Source organism: Gorilla gorilla, chromosome 9, assembly GCF_029281585.2.
Source record: "Gorilla gorilla gorilla isolate KB3781 chromosome 9, NHGRI_mGorGor1-v2.1_pri, whole genome shotgun sequence".
Taxonomy (NCBI): domain Eukaryota; kingdom Metazoa; phylum Chordata; class Mammalia; order Primates; family Hominidae; genus Gorilla; species Gorilla gorilla.
In genome coordinates, this window is record NC_073233.2 from 131,240,063 (window position 1) to 131,256,674 (window position 16,612).

The 16,612-nt window shown below is 43.8% G+C and overlaps 2 long non-coding RNA genes across 2 annotated transcripts; one reads left to right on the forward strand and one right to left on the reverse strand.

Moving 5' to 3' along the window:
• Nucleotides 1–659: 659 nt before the first annotated feature.
• Nucleotides 660–2,365, reverse strand: LOC129525439 (uncharacterized). The gene is made up of 3 exons (XR_008669751.2): nucleotides 2,021–2,365; nucleotides 1,087–1,323; nucleotides 660–806 (listed from the first exon to the last, which is right to left on the reverse strand). It is a non-coding gene; the product is annotated as an uncharacterized lncRNA (long non-coding RNA).
• Nucleotides 2,366–2,416: 51 nt separating this feature from the next.
• On the forward strand, nucleotides 2,417–13,435 carry LOC129525440 (uncharacterized). Its single transcript, XR_008669752.2, has 3 exons — nucleotides 2,417–2,633; nucleotides 3,501–3,723; nucleotides 13,026–13,435. It is a non-coding gene; the product is annotated as an uncharacterized lncRNA (long non-coding RNA).
• Nucleotides 13,436–16,612: the final 3,177 nt, after the last annotated feature.

Below are 16,612 nucleotides of genomic sequence, written 5' to 3' on the forward strand. Positions count from 1 at the left end.
CTAGCTACTCATTCTTGAAAACACAATTGATGTCCAGCCCAGAATATGGCATCTTAATACATGCTCAGTACATAGGATCTTTACAAAAAGGTCCCTGATATTTCTTCTATCTCCTGAGTGTTGTTGCTCCTATGTGATCCTTGAGAATCTCCATTGTTACGCCTTTCCCATTCTGTAAATGTTTTCTGTTTACTTTTCCATCTTCTACACTAGACTGTGACCTTGAGAGTAGCAACGTTACCTCCTTCACCTTGGCATGCCCAGCACCCAACATAAGGCATGGTACACAGCAAGCATTCAATGTGCACTTGCAAATGAATGAAAGTGGGCAGAGATCTAAGCCTCCTCTCCTGCGCCAGACGATCTTGTTCTCCCAGCCTATCCTGAGGGAGGTCCTGGACTGTTGCTCTCTTTTGAGGCCTTCTCAAATATTAGATGCAACCCCTTCTGTATGCCCTGGAAATGCTGGTGTCTCAGCCAATGAGTCTGTTTCTAAAGCACTTGTACTAACAAAGCCATCCTGGCCTTTCAGTGCAGTGGGAATGAAGGTTGATGGGTCCTGCTGTTCCCCCGGCAGGTTTCCTCATCAGGGACCTTGGAGGAAGGTCAGGAAAGATGGGCATGTACTGTGAGCTCTTTGAAGGACCAGACTTAGTGGATTCCTTGAAATGCTTCCTTTACTGCCTACTAAAAGGGCCCTGCAGATTCCAAAGGCAGTCTTACTGCAACATGAGTTGGAAGAACTTCACTTTTTGCCTTCATTCTCTCCCTGCTGCATCCTCTACACTGTCGTCAGATGTAATATCCTGAAATATTGATGTGATCAGGTTACTTGCCTCCTTACCTCCATACCTTGGCTTCCTTTGCCCCAGCCAACATCCAACATGAATGCTCTTCCCAGGCCTTTCCACCAGCTAACCCCACAGAGCCGCACCTGGCTCTCCTCCTCTGTAGAAGGCCCCAGGCTTTTTTTACTCCTTCCCTGATTCCAGCAGAAAGAATCACTCTTCCTCTGTTCTCTGCCAGAGTTTTGTTCTTGCTACACAAAGAGCCTTTATCATTCAAACATTATACTTAGCTGCTCACATGTCTGTCTCCCTGGGCTGGATTAATTCCTCGGTGAGGACTGCCGTTGTGCAGCTGTAATATTAGTGGTTGTGGTGGGGGGGTATATTGAACCTTATAATTTCTGTAATAATAAGATAGATGTTGCAGGGGTTTTATTGCTTTAGGTTATAGAGGAAAGACCTTTGGCATTGGAGTCAGACAGACAGCAGCCCATCCTTTGCTGTTTGACTTGCGTCTCTCGGCCTGTTTCCTTATCTGTGAAGTGGGAATGATATTAACAACCTCAGAGGGTTGCAATGGGGATTGAATGCAATAACAAATGTAAACTCTGCAGTCTGGTATTTGGCATATGGTAAGGTATGCCAAAAAATGAGTTAGTTTTGGCCCCCTTTCCAGCTTGTAGCTCTTCAATGTCTATACTTGAAAAGCTATTTAATAATATTATTTCATCCAGGATCTACCCTCACCCAACCTTTTCTTCTGATTTTCAAATACTTAGTATGGTTTTGATCACTGCCCTCCTTGAGACACCCTTCAACCTCTGCACTTCCTTTTCAAAGCATTGTGATCCTTTATAGGTAGAGGCTTTTAAAATGGTAGTAGTAGGTTGGGCACGGTGGTTCACGCCTGTGATCCTAGCACTTTGGGAGGCCAAGGTGGGTGGATCATTTGATGTTAGGAGTTTAAGACCAGCCCAGCCAACATGGTGAAATGCGGCCTCTACTAAATATACAAAAATAAGCTGGGCGTGGTAGCTCATGCCTATAGCCCCAGCTACTCACGAGGCTGAGGCAGAAGAATCACTTGAACCCAGAAGGCAGAGGCTGCAGTGAGCAGAGATCATCCCACTGCGCTCCAGCCTGGGTAACAGAGCGAGAGTTCATCTCAAAAAAAAAAAAAAAAGTAGTAGTAGTAGTAATAATAATAATACATTATAATGAGTAACACTTACTGAACACTTACGAAGAGCCAGGCTCAGTGCTACACTCTTGATATGCAGTAGACTTGCTACCCCTATGACTAAGACATCATCTCCATTTCACGAATGGGGAGGTTGAAACTTAGGCTGTTAAGGTAACTTGCTGGTAGCCAGATAGCTAGAAAGTGGTAGAGCCCAGTGCACAGGCAGAATCCATGACCGGTCTAAAATCCTTGCCCTCAACGGCATCATTCTGACACTCCATGGGGTCTTCCCATGGCCATTTGGCTTGCCATAGAGAGGTCAGAGGCAGTACTCAGGGCCCCTCATGGGCTGTGAGTTGGGCTGTCTTTGATGACTTCTTGGTGCGTGTGTTTGGGCATTGTGACATCACAGAACAAGGGGCAACCCTACTAGCCCCAGGCACAATGCACTCTGAGAGGCATTCAGGCCTCCTTCTCCCTCCTTTTTGAAACACAATCACCTATATTCATGCACACTCTTGTGTTAGGGCTCGAATGCTAGCAGCAGATGTGTGATCAGGTGATTGGTCTCAGAAATAAAGCAATCTGAATGAGGACAGGACTTCCCAAGAGCGAGTGACGGTGTCGTTCAGGGACGAGCTGTGCCATGCTGTAGCTTTCCGGTGAGGCTTCCTTTGACTGTGGCCAACAATGGAGAACATTCAGTACCCAGAACCCCTGCCAAATTTCACACTTGGGGTTTGGCCCAGTTTCACGGACGTCCTTCTCCAGGGGCCCCACGGACACTCTTGTTTCTTGCTGCTGTCCCCAGCACTGCGCTGCAGCAGCCCATTTGGCTTCTGCTGTCTCTTCTCCATGATACCTGGCTTGTTTGGAGTTCCTGCCATTCCCTTCCCTCCTCACCTCCCTCCTTTCAGCCCCTCAGCCCCTCCAAGCCTTTCCTGTCCTGGGAATTATGTGCCTAGGGTTTGCTCTGTGTGGAGTTTTCTTCCCCAGACCTTGTGTGAGTGCCTCCAGGTCTTAACTCCGACGTTCCTCCTCCAAGAGGCTTCCCCTGGCCACACCATCTGGGCAGCCCCTCACCCTATCCACAACTACATTACCCTATTTTATTTTCTCAGGTACTTCCAGTTTCTAAAATTATTTTCATTTCTTCGCTTGCATGTTTGTTGTGCCTCTTGCCCCAGTAGAATGTTAGATCCTAAAGGTATAGCTCTTTCTTGTCTGGTGCTGTATTACTAGTTCCTAAAACAGTGGCAGGCATGTGACGGGGGCTCTCTGTCCATACCTGCTAACTAACCAAATGGCTGATGGAATGACTGACAGGCCAGAGGTCCAGACATGTGGACAAAGAAAGATAGTGATAATGAGAGCTAGCATTTTTTGAGGTAAGGGTTTATAAGCATCATGCTGAAGGTTTTACATGCACTATCTCATTTAATCAGCCCAAAAGCCTTATTATTATTCCCATTTAGCAAATGAGAAAACTGAAGATTAGAATTTTTTTTAATTTGCCCCCTAAAATATAGCTGCCTTAATATCCTGCATGGCGAAGCTGACCAAATCTCAGGACTCTGCCATCAAAATCAAATGCGTTTACTTTGTTCAAAGAATCAGAAACTGCATGAAAATACCCAGTGGCAGGAGACTGAAGAAATACCAGAGTAGGACCATAAGGAGTGTTGCGGTAAATGTGAAGAAACTGAAACCCCTATGCACAGCTGGGAAATGTAAAATGAGTCAGATTCCTTGGTAAGCAGTTTGGCAATTCCTAAAAAAGTTAAACATACCATATGACCCGGCAATTCCATTCCTAATTATAATAGCCAAGACGGCTGAAACACTTGTACACAAATGTGCATAGCAACATTGTTGAAACCAGGACAAATACTGTATGATTCCATTTGTATGAAGTGTCTAGAATAGGCACAAATCTATAGTGACAGAAAGTATACTGATGATTGTCAGGGGCTGAGGGAGGAGAAATGGAGAGTGACTACTCCTGGATATGGGGTTTCTTTTTGGGGTGATGGAAACATTCTGGAATTAGATAATGGTATTGGTGCACAGCCTCAAAAATATGCTAAAAGCCACTGAACTATATACTTCACAATGGTTAAAGTGATGATTTTTATTTATGTGAATCATATCTGAAAGAAAGAAAGAAAAAAGGAAGGAAAAAAGAAAGGAAGGAAGAAAAGGAAGGAAGGGAGGAAGGGGGGAAGGGAGGGAGAGGGGGAGGGAGGGAGGAAGCAGGGAGGAAGCAGGGAGGAAGGCGGGGAGAGGGAGGGGAGGGAGGGAGGGGGAGTCAGATCATCAGCTTGTTGATAGAGTGCTCTGGGGAACACAGGTGTTGCAAGTGGTCAGGTAAGTAGTGAACTGAGAGGCTGCCAGGAGCAGAGGCCCAGCTCTGAGGGAGAGCTGTCTTAAGCGGCAATGCTCGTTTAAAATGGGGAAAGGAACTGGAAAGTGCAAGGCAGGGCCCAACCCGTATACCAGAACTGGGCATTAGATAGGCTTCCTAAACTAGAGCTAGGAGGAGGTGTCAAAGCAGAAGCTTAGTCATATCAACAGAGTGAATTGTGGGGGGAATCTGGGTAAGGAAGGTGAGGCCTGGAGCTGCATTTACAGGACAGAGGAGCCACACCAGGGACAAGTGGGTGCAGGCACAAGGGAGCTCAGGGCCCGCAGGGACTCACTGAGGCCAGTATTACACTAAGGCTGAGCATTCTAGGACTTGGCCTCCGTGGACTGGTATAGCTGAGCCAGCTCCAGCACATTCTTACTCAGAGTTGGTCAAGATTTTTGGAGCTGAGCATATAGGAAATGAAAGTAATGCCTCAGCTGGGGCTAGGGGTTGAGGATATGGGGAGGGTAGCAAGCTGAGACCCCCAATTTTTCCCACTGTAAAGCTTTGTAATCTATTACAATGCAAATGCCACTGAAAAGTTAAGTAACAGGCCCCAAATCACACAGGTAGAGAATGAAACAGCAGCCAGACACGATGGTCTATGCTTGTAATCTCGGTCCTTTGGAGGCCAAGGTGGGCGAATCACTTAAGCCCAGGAGTTCAAGACCAGCCTGGGTAACATGATGAAACCCTATCTCAAAAAACAAAAAATTAGCTAGACATGGTGGTGCACAGCTGTAGTTCCAGCTACTCGGGAGACGGGAGGATCACTTGAGCCTGGGAGGCGGAGGTTGCAGTGAGCTGAGATTGTGCCACTGCACTCCAGCCTGGGTGACAGAGCAAGACTTTGTCTCAAAAATAAATAAATAAATAAATAAATAAATAAATAAATAAATAAATAAATAAAAGAAAAGGAAAAAAAAAAGAAGAAGAAGAAGGACCAGCCTGACCAATATGGCAAAACCCCTTCTCTACTAAAAATACAAAAATTAGCTGGACGTGGTGGTGGGTGCCTGTAGTCCTAGCTATTCGGGAGGCTGAGGCAGGAGAATAGCATGAACCCACGAGGTGAAGCTTGCAGTGAGCTGAGATCGTGCCATTTGCACTCCAGCCTGGGCGACAGAGTGAGACTCCATTGAAGAAGAACAGAAGAAGAAGAAGGAGAAGGAGAAGGAGAAGGAGAAGGGGAAGGGGAAGGGGAAGGGGAAGGGGAAGGGGAAGGGGAAGAAGAAGAAGAAGAGGAAGAGGAAGAGGAAGAGGGAAAATGGAAAAGCCTTTTTCAATTCTATGGGTGAGAGACAGTCTCATATGATGGGTAAGAGCACAGGCTGTGAAACAAGACCACCTGAGTTCAAATCCCACCTTTGTGTTACCTTGAACAAGTTACTTAGCTCCTCTGTGCCCCAGCTCTGTCCTCTAAAATGTCAATGGCATTGACTTTGCCTGTCTCATAGGTGGTGGTGAGGATTAAATAATGCTGTACATCTGAAGCCTTGAGAATAATGCTCAGAACCCTGTAAGAGCTAATAATTACTAGTAGTAGGCTCTACCACAGTCAGAGAGACCAAGAATTCCCACACAAGTGTAGCCGATGACACAGTTTTGTGTAGTACCATCTCTTCTCTCTGTTTTTCCACATCATATCCTGGAAAGACTTGTCCTTGTTTATGTGTCTCTCCAGGGGTCAAATTAAATTGATAAAATCTCAGAGAGTGCCAGACATCTGGCTGCTCAGTAAGAACAGAAATAATCATCAGTGAGTCCTAAACATGAGCCAGCCCTTCCCTAGCTAATCCTCCCCTGTTGATGGCTAGAATAATTTCTCCCATAAACTGATTATGCTGGTAAATCAAGACCTTCTTGGGCAATGAAGAAAAAACCTTAGATATATTCAGTTCTCAGGAGTAATATCATTGGTGAGCCAAGCACAATTGTTATGTAGTTGAATGTATTGGAATTATCTGCTATCCAGAGACAATACTTGATATTCACAGAGCCTCTTGTAAAAGGCTTCAGAGGACTTTCTGCCCATTAACTAGTTAGCCTTCACCATGTTTCTTGGAAAAGGGTCCTTGTGACTGTCCCTCTTGGCTGCCCATAAAGTCTTCTTATCTATCCTTTAGAACCCATCTCAGTTACCAACAAGCCTCTTCCCTCCTTTCCAAATTGAAATTAACTACTTCTCCTCTATACTCTGTACTCTGCATCACACTTTTCTCTCTATTCCAGCAAATTTCCTTGTGTAGTTGGAGCTCCATGTCTTTCTGACATCATAGGGACAATTATTTGATGTCATGAAGTGTCTATTCATCTCTATGTCATTTTCTGCCTGCCTCTCACACACACCCAACATGTGCTCATCATGTTGGTTGCAGGTTTATTCGTATTCTGAATAAGATCCCCCTTGAAATTTTGATATATCCCTCTATAGTAGGCATCTCTTTCAGATGCCTTTTTTTTTTTTTTTTTTTTTGAGACAGAGTCTCGCTCTTTTGCCCAGGCTGGAGTGCAGTGGTGGGATCTTGGCTCACTGCAACCTCTGCCTCCTGAGTTCTAGTGATTCTCATGTCTCAGCCTCCCAAGTAGCTGGGCGTGCACCACCATATCCAGCTAATTTTTGTATTTTTAGTAGAGATGAGGTTACGCCATGTTGGCCAGCATGGTCTCGATCTCCTGACCTCATGATCTGCCCACCTCAGCCTCCCAAAGTGCTGGGATTGCATGCGTGAGCCACTACGCCCGGCCAGTTGAGAAGCATTCTTCTAACACATACCTTGCATTTAGTAGGCATTCTACAACTGTATGTGAAAATAAATAAAAGAAACCCCACATTAGAGAACTTTGGCGATTTCACCAAGCCCATAAAACCAAGATAAAACTTGGAAACCTGCCTGCTGAATTTCAGCTATTATGTAAAATGAATACTGGTGCTGTGTGAATATGTTGCTATTTGGTTTTCTAAAATGTGAGGCTGGGGCCTTATTGTTTTCCTTCTTTCTTTTCCTTTGTTTTTTCCCTTACTTCCTTCCACGCATGCTTACTGAGCAACTATTATGTGCCAGGCATCTTGCTAGGCATTGGCGATTCAATGATGGGCAAAAGCAAACAAGGCATCTTATGGAGCTTACAGTCTGTCCAGTGCAGGGAATTGTCATAAATCCAATAGTCAGTCCACACGTAAGGAATGTGTGCTGGCCAGCTGAGGGCAGGGTCCTAAAGGAAAGGAACACTGATCCATGAGCACTGATCCATGAGCACTTAGTGCAGAGAGGACTGATCTAGCCTAGGAAGGGTGTGGGGAGAGGTCAAGAAGGATTTTACTGAAGAAATGACAGTTGTTGTTAAAATAAAAACTTTGGACAAATTAAATTTAACAGGGTTTAATCGAGCAAAGGACAAATCATGAATTGGTCAGGTCTCAGAACCAGAAGAAGTTTAGAGAGCTCTTCACTCTGCAGCATGGGCAGGCAACCTTTACGGACAGGACAGTTCCATTGGTTACACCTTGGTGTTTGCCTCATTTGAATGTGATCAGATCAGTTGACCACCTGTGATTGCCTGAACCTCATTTGCTGTGATTGGCTGAAACTCAATTATTTGTTAGAAAATTATACTCCTAATTTAGGATTTTAGTCAGTTTATATACTAAGTTGGGTTGCAGTTGATGATGTAAGGAGGCATCCTGGGGCCAAATTTAGTTTAATTGAACAGTGTTAGCCAGGTGCGGTGGCTCACGCCTGTATTCCCAACACTTGGGGAGGCTGAGGCAGGTGGACCACTTGAAGTCAGGAGTTTGAGACCAGCCTGGCCAACATGGTGAAACCCAGCCTCTACTAAAAATACAAAACAATTAGCTGAGTGTGGTGGTGCACACCTGTAATCCCAGCTACTCAAGAGGCTGAGGCATGAGAATCCCTTGAACCCGGATGGTGGAGGTTGCAGTGAGGCAAAATCATGCCACTGCACTCCAGCCTGGGTGACAGAGTGAGATCCTGTCTTGATAAACAAACAAATAAAAACAAAACAGTTTTGAGAACTGAAGGAGAAGTGAGAATTAAACAGGTAGAGAGGGTGGAGATTGGGAGGGGGCCAGCACACACCAAGGTTTGTGATGGGAACACCAGTGCATTCCAGAAACCAAGGACCTGCAACATCTGGCCGGAGCCCAGAGAAGATGCAGGAGGTGTTTCTCTCTGAGGCTTGAATGTTTACGCAGGAGCCAGACCATCCAAAGGCCAAGTAGGCCAACATAAAAGGTTTTGTCTTTATCCTTCTACAGTGGGAAATCACTCAAGGTTTTGAGCCAAGGTATAATGTAAGCATACCAATAGTCTGGAAAAATAGTCTGGCTTGTCTGTGGGGAATGGACTAGAATGTGGGGAGCATGCAAGAGAGAAAGGAGGAGACAAGTTAGCAGGCTGCTGAGTGGAGTCAGGTGCCAGATGATGGTGACTTTAATCAGGGCGGTGGCAATGAAGATGAAGAAGGTTGAAGCCATCCCATATGTAAAAAATCAACAGGACTTGGTGAGGGCATGGACTAAAGCTTAGGGCTTGTGTCAAAATCTTTTCTGCTTGTGCCCAGCCCCTATGTCCCCTATGGGACTGTGGAGTACCAGTTGGGCATATGAGATCTCTGAACTAGTTACCGTAGATGATACAAAGAAGCACGTCCCTGCCTTCAAGGTGTTTCTGCTCAGAGGACACAGTCAAAAGCCACATACACTAGGCAAAACAAGCTCTCACATGCTAAAACATAGCTAACATGTAGCAGTGAACTCAATGGGTGAGGACAGAGCCTCTAGGTTTTCCAAAGTGAGAAACTGAGTTGAACCTTCATGATACTTCTAGACTGCCAAGTACCACCAATTAAAATGTTTGCTTTTTTGCCAGGAGATGAAAAGCCCTCATCTTAGTCAAAAGTAAATATTAATGCATTCATTCATTTATAGATATCCATTCACTTACACGTCTAATTTTTATTGAGCACATATGATGTGGATGGGATTTGAGCTCGACAGCATAAGCAATGGAGGAAGGCATCAGGATCCAGGGTTAAAACATGTGGAGTCTGAAGATTTGTGTCTGAGAGCCAGTGTATGAATTAGGTTTCTTTCTTTTTTAAATTATGGTAAAATATGTATAACATTCATGCATAATATAGACAACAGAACCTTTTAAAAGTGTACAGTTTTGTGGTAGTAGGTACATCCACATTGTTGTGCAGCCATCACCACTATCCAGCTCCTGAAGATTTTCATCTTCCCCAAGTGAAACTCTGTACCCATTAAATGCTAACTCCCCATTTCTGCCTCCCTCTATCTCCTGGAAACCACCATTCCACTTTTTGGTTCTGTGAATTTGACTACTGTAGGAACCTTGTCTAAGAGAAATCACACAATGTTTGTTCTTTTGTAACTGGCTTATTTCATTTAGGATAATGTCCTCAAGGTTCATCTGTGTTGTAGCATGTGTCAGAATTTCCTCCCTTTTCTTTTCTTTCTTTTTTCTTTTTCTTTTTCTTTTTTTTTTTTTTTTTTTTTTTTGAGGTGGAGTCTCATTCTCTTGTGCAGACTGGAGTGCAGTGGTGCAATCTTGGCTCACTGCACCGTCCGCCTCCCAGGTTCAAGCAATTCTCCTGCCTCAGCCTCCCAAGTAGCTAGGATTACAGGTGTGCACAACCACCACCGGATTATTTTTGTATTTTTAGTAGAGACGGGGTTTCACCACGTTGGCCAGTCTGGTCTCGAACTCCTGACCTCAGATGATTTGCCTGCCTCAGCTTCCCAAAGTACTGAGATTATAGGCGTGAGCCACTGTGCCCGGTCAGAATTTCCTCCCTTTTTAAGGTTGAATAATATTCTGTTGTATGTATGTACATTTTATTTATCCATTCATCCTTTGATGAGCAATTGGGTTGCTTTTACCTTTTGGCTATTGTGAAGAATGCTGCTATGAACATGGGTGAACAAACATCTCTTTGAGTCCCTGCTTTAATTTCTTTGTAATCTATACCCAGAAGTAGAATTGCTGGGCCATATGGCAATTCTATGTTTAATTTTCTGAGGAATCTCCACATCGTTTCCCACAGCATTTTACATCCCTACCTGCAATGCACAAGGGTTCCAATTTCACTACATCCTCACCAACACTCATTATTTTATGTTTGTTTTGTTTTGCTTTTTATAAGAACCATCCTAATGGGTATGAAGTGATACTTCATTGTGGTTTTGATTTACATTTCCTAAAGACTAATATTGAGTAGGGCAGCTGCAAACTCATCTATGGGTTAGTTGGTTTATCATCTATTGGTGCATTTTCTAAGCTTTGACTATTGTACTAGGTGCTATGAGGGATGTGAAATGAATACAAAGATTTAACCTCACGAAAATAATCTAACAGACAAAACAGATGGATATAAAAATCACTGTGGTAGATTGTTTCCAAAGATAATCACAACATTCTACATGCCCTTTGGAATTGACATTGCTTTTTTTTGTTTGTTTGTTTTGAGACATGGTTTTGCTCTGTTGCCCAGGCTGTAGCACAGTGGCACAGTCATTGCTCACTGCAGCCTTGATCTCTCAGGCTCAAGCCATCCTCCCACCTTAGCCTCCTGAGTTGCTGGTAGGACAGGTGTGCACCACCATGTCCAGCTAATTTTTTTACAAGATTTTTTTTCTTTTTTGTAGAAACAGGGTCTCACTATGTTGTCCAGGCTGGTCTCAAAACGCCCAGTTGCAAGTGATTCACCTGCCTCAGCCTCCCAAAATGTTGGGATTACAGATGTGAGCCATCATGCCCAGTGTGGAAAAGTGACTTTGACATCCCATCAAAAGATGGAGGTTTTTCCCCTTCCCTGGACTCTAGACTGGTCCTGTGACTTGCTTTGACTAATAGATTATGACAGAAGTGATGCTGTGTGACTTCTAGGTCTAAACTGTAAGAGTTCTTGCGCTTCTGTTATTTTCTGTCATAGAAGTCAGCCACTATCTCAGCCAGTCCAACCACGTTGCTTGAGAGAGATTCAGGCAGTCCCCTTGATTCCAGCCTAGCCAATTGAGGCATGAGATGTGAACAAAACTATTTTAGATCCTCTAGTCCCAGTCAAGCAGACCCAGCCAACACTATGGGCAGCAGGAACAAGCCGTCCCTGTTGAGACTTGCCCAAATTGCAGAGTCATGACCCCCCCCAAAAAAATTGCTCTTGTTTTAAGCCATTAAGTTTTGCGGTATCTATTATTGCTATGCCTTATATGTAAGCCTATTACGTTTCAGAAGCCAGGAATCAGCGAGCTCAGGGGAAAGCAGGATTCTCATGTGGGTGGAGGGAGGGTGGGAGGGGCAGATGTGGGAATCAGGGAAGATGTGAAGTTCCAGAGTGTCCTTAAGACAACCCTTTAGGAGGAACTCTGTCCCTGCATGGTAACTGTTTGCTGGAAACAAGCCCCTACTCTCATGCTGTGTTGATAAGCCCCATTTCCTGTTGTTTTGCTTCACTGGTCCCTGACCGTGTATCTGCTTGGTGCTCTGGTTCTGAGGTTTCTCCACTTCACTGTGAGTGCTGCAGTAGAGCAGTAAGTTTAGAATCCGACAGACACGAGTCTGTATTCCGGTTATGCTCCTGGCTCATCATGTGACATTGAACTTTTGGGACCTCTCTGACCCTGAATTTCTTCATCTAATACATTGGTGATAATAACACTTACTCCCCAGGTTTACTGAAAAGATCAATCAAGATGATAGACATACATGTGCTTAATGTAGAAGTTACATCTTGTTGGCCCTCCACAACCGCTAGATCCCACCTCTTAGGTCTGCCAAGTAGGTCTCGAACTTGTTTCATCCTTTGGACTTGCTCTGCATCCCCAGGTCCAGTTTTTGATGCTTGACCAAGATCACACTGAAATTGAGCTTGGCTTTCTCCCTCAGTTTTATGCCTTTTAGATTTATTTGAATTTTGCTTGCTACTCCTCAAGGAGTGATTTTTTTTTTTTAATGCTCCTAGTTGTTCCACTCATTAAAACAGTACTTCCAGGGAAGGGGAACCATGAGTTAGTGTTTGAAAAATAAGACTTGGGCTGGAGAACTCTTAAGGTGGAGAACATTTAGGAATAGGGCAGAATAGATAGTCTGCATGGGTGGACAGAGAAAAGGTGAGTCATGATTTGATATGAAAGACTTTTATACCAAGAGTTTTAGACTCTACTCAAACAGAGAAATGACATCATCAGATCTGATCTTTTGTGACTTTACTGGTGGCAGTGGCAATCTGAAGAATCCTCTGGAGAAGGGGAGAGATTTGAAGCAGACAAAACAACAGGAAGCTATTGTGATAATTTAGGCAAGATATGACAAGGACCTCATAAGGGTAGAGGCACTGGAACTACAAAGGGAAATTGGATTTGTGAGACATTTTGAGTAGAATTGACAGTATTTGGTGGCCACCCACATGTTGGAAACCAGAATGAAAGAATGGGAGCTAGCACCTGAGGCTGAGACGGTGTGATGGGACCATAAGCTAAACAGAACTGGAGGAATCGGATTTGGGGAATGGTGAAGAAGATGTTTAATTAGGACATGCAAAGTTTGTGTCACTCTTTGAATCAATTTTTTTTCCTGTCTCCATTTTTTTCTGTCTCCAGTAGCTTCATAGGCTCAGAAGAAATGTGACTGTGAAGGTGATTGATCCAGCAGGCACTCCCCAACGTATCCTGAATACTAAGTAACCACAGCAGCTGGGAGGCAGAACAAGTCATTCTGCAAAATGAGCTGCCTCCTATCAAAGGGGGAAAGACAAGAGAGGATCCAAAACTGCCTCAAAGCTTCATCCGGGGGCTGCTGTTTTTAGGGAGTATTGAAGTGTGCTGATGATTTCCCAAGATGAGTCAGAACTCCCTACATCATCATCTCATTCCCCTGAGAACTTGGAGACCGTCTTAGCTGACAGCCTACCTCTTCCTCCACTTCTTCCCTCTCCTTCCACAAATCTGGATCAGACCCAAGGATGTGGAGTACTGTTTGATTTTTAAGAATGATATCCTGTCCTCTGCTATTTGTTTTTGTTTTTGTTTTTCTTTGAGACGTTCACGCTGTCACCCAGACTGGAGTGCAGTGGCACAATCTCTGCTCACTGCAACCTCCGCCTCCCAGGTTCAAGCGATTCTCTTGCCCCAGCCTCCTGAGTAGCTGGGATTACAGGCGCCGCCAACCCTCCTGGCTAATTTTTGTATTTTTAGTACAGACAGGATTTTGCCGTGTTGGCGAGGCTGGTCTTGAATTCCTCACCTCAGGTGATCTGTCTGCCTCGGTCTACTAAAGTGCTGGGATCACAGGCGTGAGCCACTGTGCCCAAACTCTCCTCTGCTATTTGATTTCTGCTCTGCTTAATCGTTTGTTCAATCCAGGCCAATCAATCAATCAACAAACATTTCTTAAGCACTTTTCACTTATTCAACAAATATTTATTGAATGTCTACTATGTTCCAGGCACAGCTCCAGGGGTTGGCAATATATCAGTGAACAAAATAAAGTGAACTGTAAGTTGTGGCACATGCTTCCTTAGGAGCGTGATATCTACACATATAGATTAGAGTGAATAATACAAGACAAGTGACCAAGATGTTTTTGTTCTCATGGGATATAAAAATGCTCAGTTAGCTTCTAAAGACTAAAAACATTGGAAAAAATAGGAGATAATTATAGACTGCAATAACATGGGAGGGCTCCAAAGGGAGGAGGTGTTTAAGTCAGGTTCTTAGAAGATAAAAGGAATTGCCGGGCGTGGTGGCTCATGCCTGTAATCCCAGCACTTTGGGAGGCCGAGGCAGGCAGATCACGAGGTCAGAATATCGAGACCATCCTGGCTAACACGGTGAAACTCCGTCTCTAATAAAAAATACAAAAAATTAGCCGGGTGTGGTGGCAGGTGCCTGTAGTCCCAGCTACTCGGGAGGCTGAGGCAGGAGAATGGCGTGAACCCGGGAGGTGGAGCTTGCAGTGAGCCGAGATCGCGCCATTGCACTCCAGCCTGGGCGACAGAGTGAGACTCCTTCTCAAAAAAAAAAAAATAAATAAATAAAAAGAAGATAAAAGGAATTAAGGTGGGCAAGGGGAAGAGCATTTCAGAAAGGAGAACAGCATAATGGCATGCACAGAATTGGTGATCCATGGGCATATGTTTGAGATATATTGATAAAACCAGACTGACTCAGTGATGAGTGTACATTAGAGTGGAATATAAAATGAGGTTGAATGAATCCAGTAGGAAAAGATGAGAAAAAGCCCTAAAATCAAGCAAGCATACTTAGATGTGATTCAGTAACAGAGAGGAAGACATTGAATGCACAGGGGATGTTGTGGAGAGCACAGATATTAGCTATAGTTTTAAGTCCTTCAAGCTTGAGAGTCTGTGTTTCTCAACTCACATTCAAATCCTCAAATCAGAAATAGGAAGAACCATATCAGGACTGTACTGGGCTCTCCCCACAAGGTGGATGCTCTGAGTGTAGGGATATCAGGTTCATAATGAAAATAGAGCCCTTGTTCTTGCTAATGAAGTGTGTTTGGGATTTTGTTTTATTGTTTTTTTGATAGGGACCAATTTTTTTTTATAGCCAACGAGAGAAAAGTAAGGAAGAAAGGAAACTTATAATGTGGTTCTAAGTGGTTTTACCACATATTTGATTAGGTCCCTAGGGGAAAGATAAAAGTTTAATTGAATCATTTAAGAAGGTGAACACGCAGAAAGCAGACTCCTTAACTACTGATTAGAAAGCATATCTGAGCTGGAAAGTATCCTCTTTGCCTTAAGTGGTGTGATAAGTGCCATTATTATGGGAAAATTCACACTATTTCAGAGTCTACAACTGTAATACGACCGTGGCTTGCCTAACACTTCTCATTTTTAAAGACATTAAATTCTTGAGTGCCTATTACCAAATGTGTAATATCTCCACACTGCCATTCCCATACCAGCCAAAACACAATGCAGCAGAAGGACTCACTGTGTAGAAAAGTTGTCAAGAAACCACTCTGGGTGAACAACGCCTACCAATATCTCCCACTTTTTCACCATCCACTTGTTTCTTAACTCTCTGCAGCTGGACTAAAATTCCCTTCTCAAAGTTCACCAATTACTTTCTAATAGCTAAATCCAGCAACTTTTCCATTTGTCTGATCTCAGTAGCATTCTACAGCACCATCTTCTTAAAACCGCATGTTTATTTGGCTCTGGGGTTGCTTCATGCTTCTGAAGTTCCCACTACTTCTCTTCTCTACACGTTGTAAAGACGAAACTACTACATCCCACCATGATCCCCTGTCTTTATTCAGCTCTTTATTCAGCTCAGATCTCATTCACTGTGTACGTCAGCCAACACACCTGTGTAGATGATTCCTGAGTTAACGAGTGCCTTCTTTGTTTCTGGCCCCTTTGCACCCTAATGCATACCTCATATATAGTTGGTGCCAAAAGACATAATGAATTCCCATGTCCACATACGCAACATGAATTTCTCTTTATTTCAGACCTCCAATTCTCATTGCTCATTTGAACCTGGATCTTTCCAACCCCCAAATTTCTATACTCAAATGAATCACGTTTAATACATTTAACTGTCTTGTAGTTACTTTCCAGCAAGGAGAAAAATCATGTGTCTCCTTTTCTGACTTGCTTATTTCTTTTATCCATACTCGGAGCCTTAATTCATGTTTGACTAACTTGACACTACCCCAGTCCCACCCCCGGCACCTATAGCCAATGTCCTAGGTCTATAGATTTTCTTCTAACTCCTTTTCCTTCTTTTCTATTCTTCCCTTGCTGTTTATCACTGCCCTAATTCAAGACTTTATCAGGCTGGAATGATAATTACTCGTTTTCTAAGAGGTATTCTACTTAGAAGCGTAATTAAATGAAGAAGAGTTTCTCCTGAGCTTCACTTTATCCTGCTTGCCATTGCCAGATTAATATTCCTAAAACACTTTTTTTGGTCATTTATCAGTCCAAATTCCCTAAGATTTTTAATGGTTCACATTGCCAGCAGAACCCAGTGCAAACACCTTGGCTGGTATTCTGAGCAACCAGTGTTTAGCTTTCAGTTTACTTCCCATTACACATTTCTGGACCTCCCCTCAAGCCAGGGCTATCTTGTCATCACCCCCCTTCAATACTTTGGACATATCATTGTTCTTCCTGTCCCCTGTCTTTGAAATACTTTCCTTTATCCTAGTA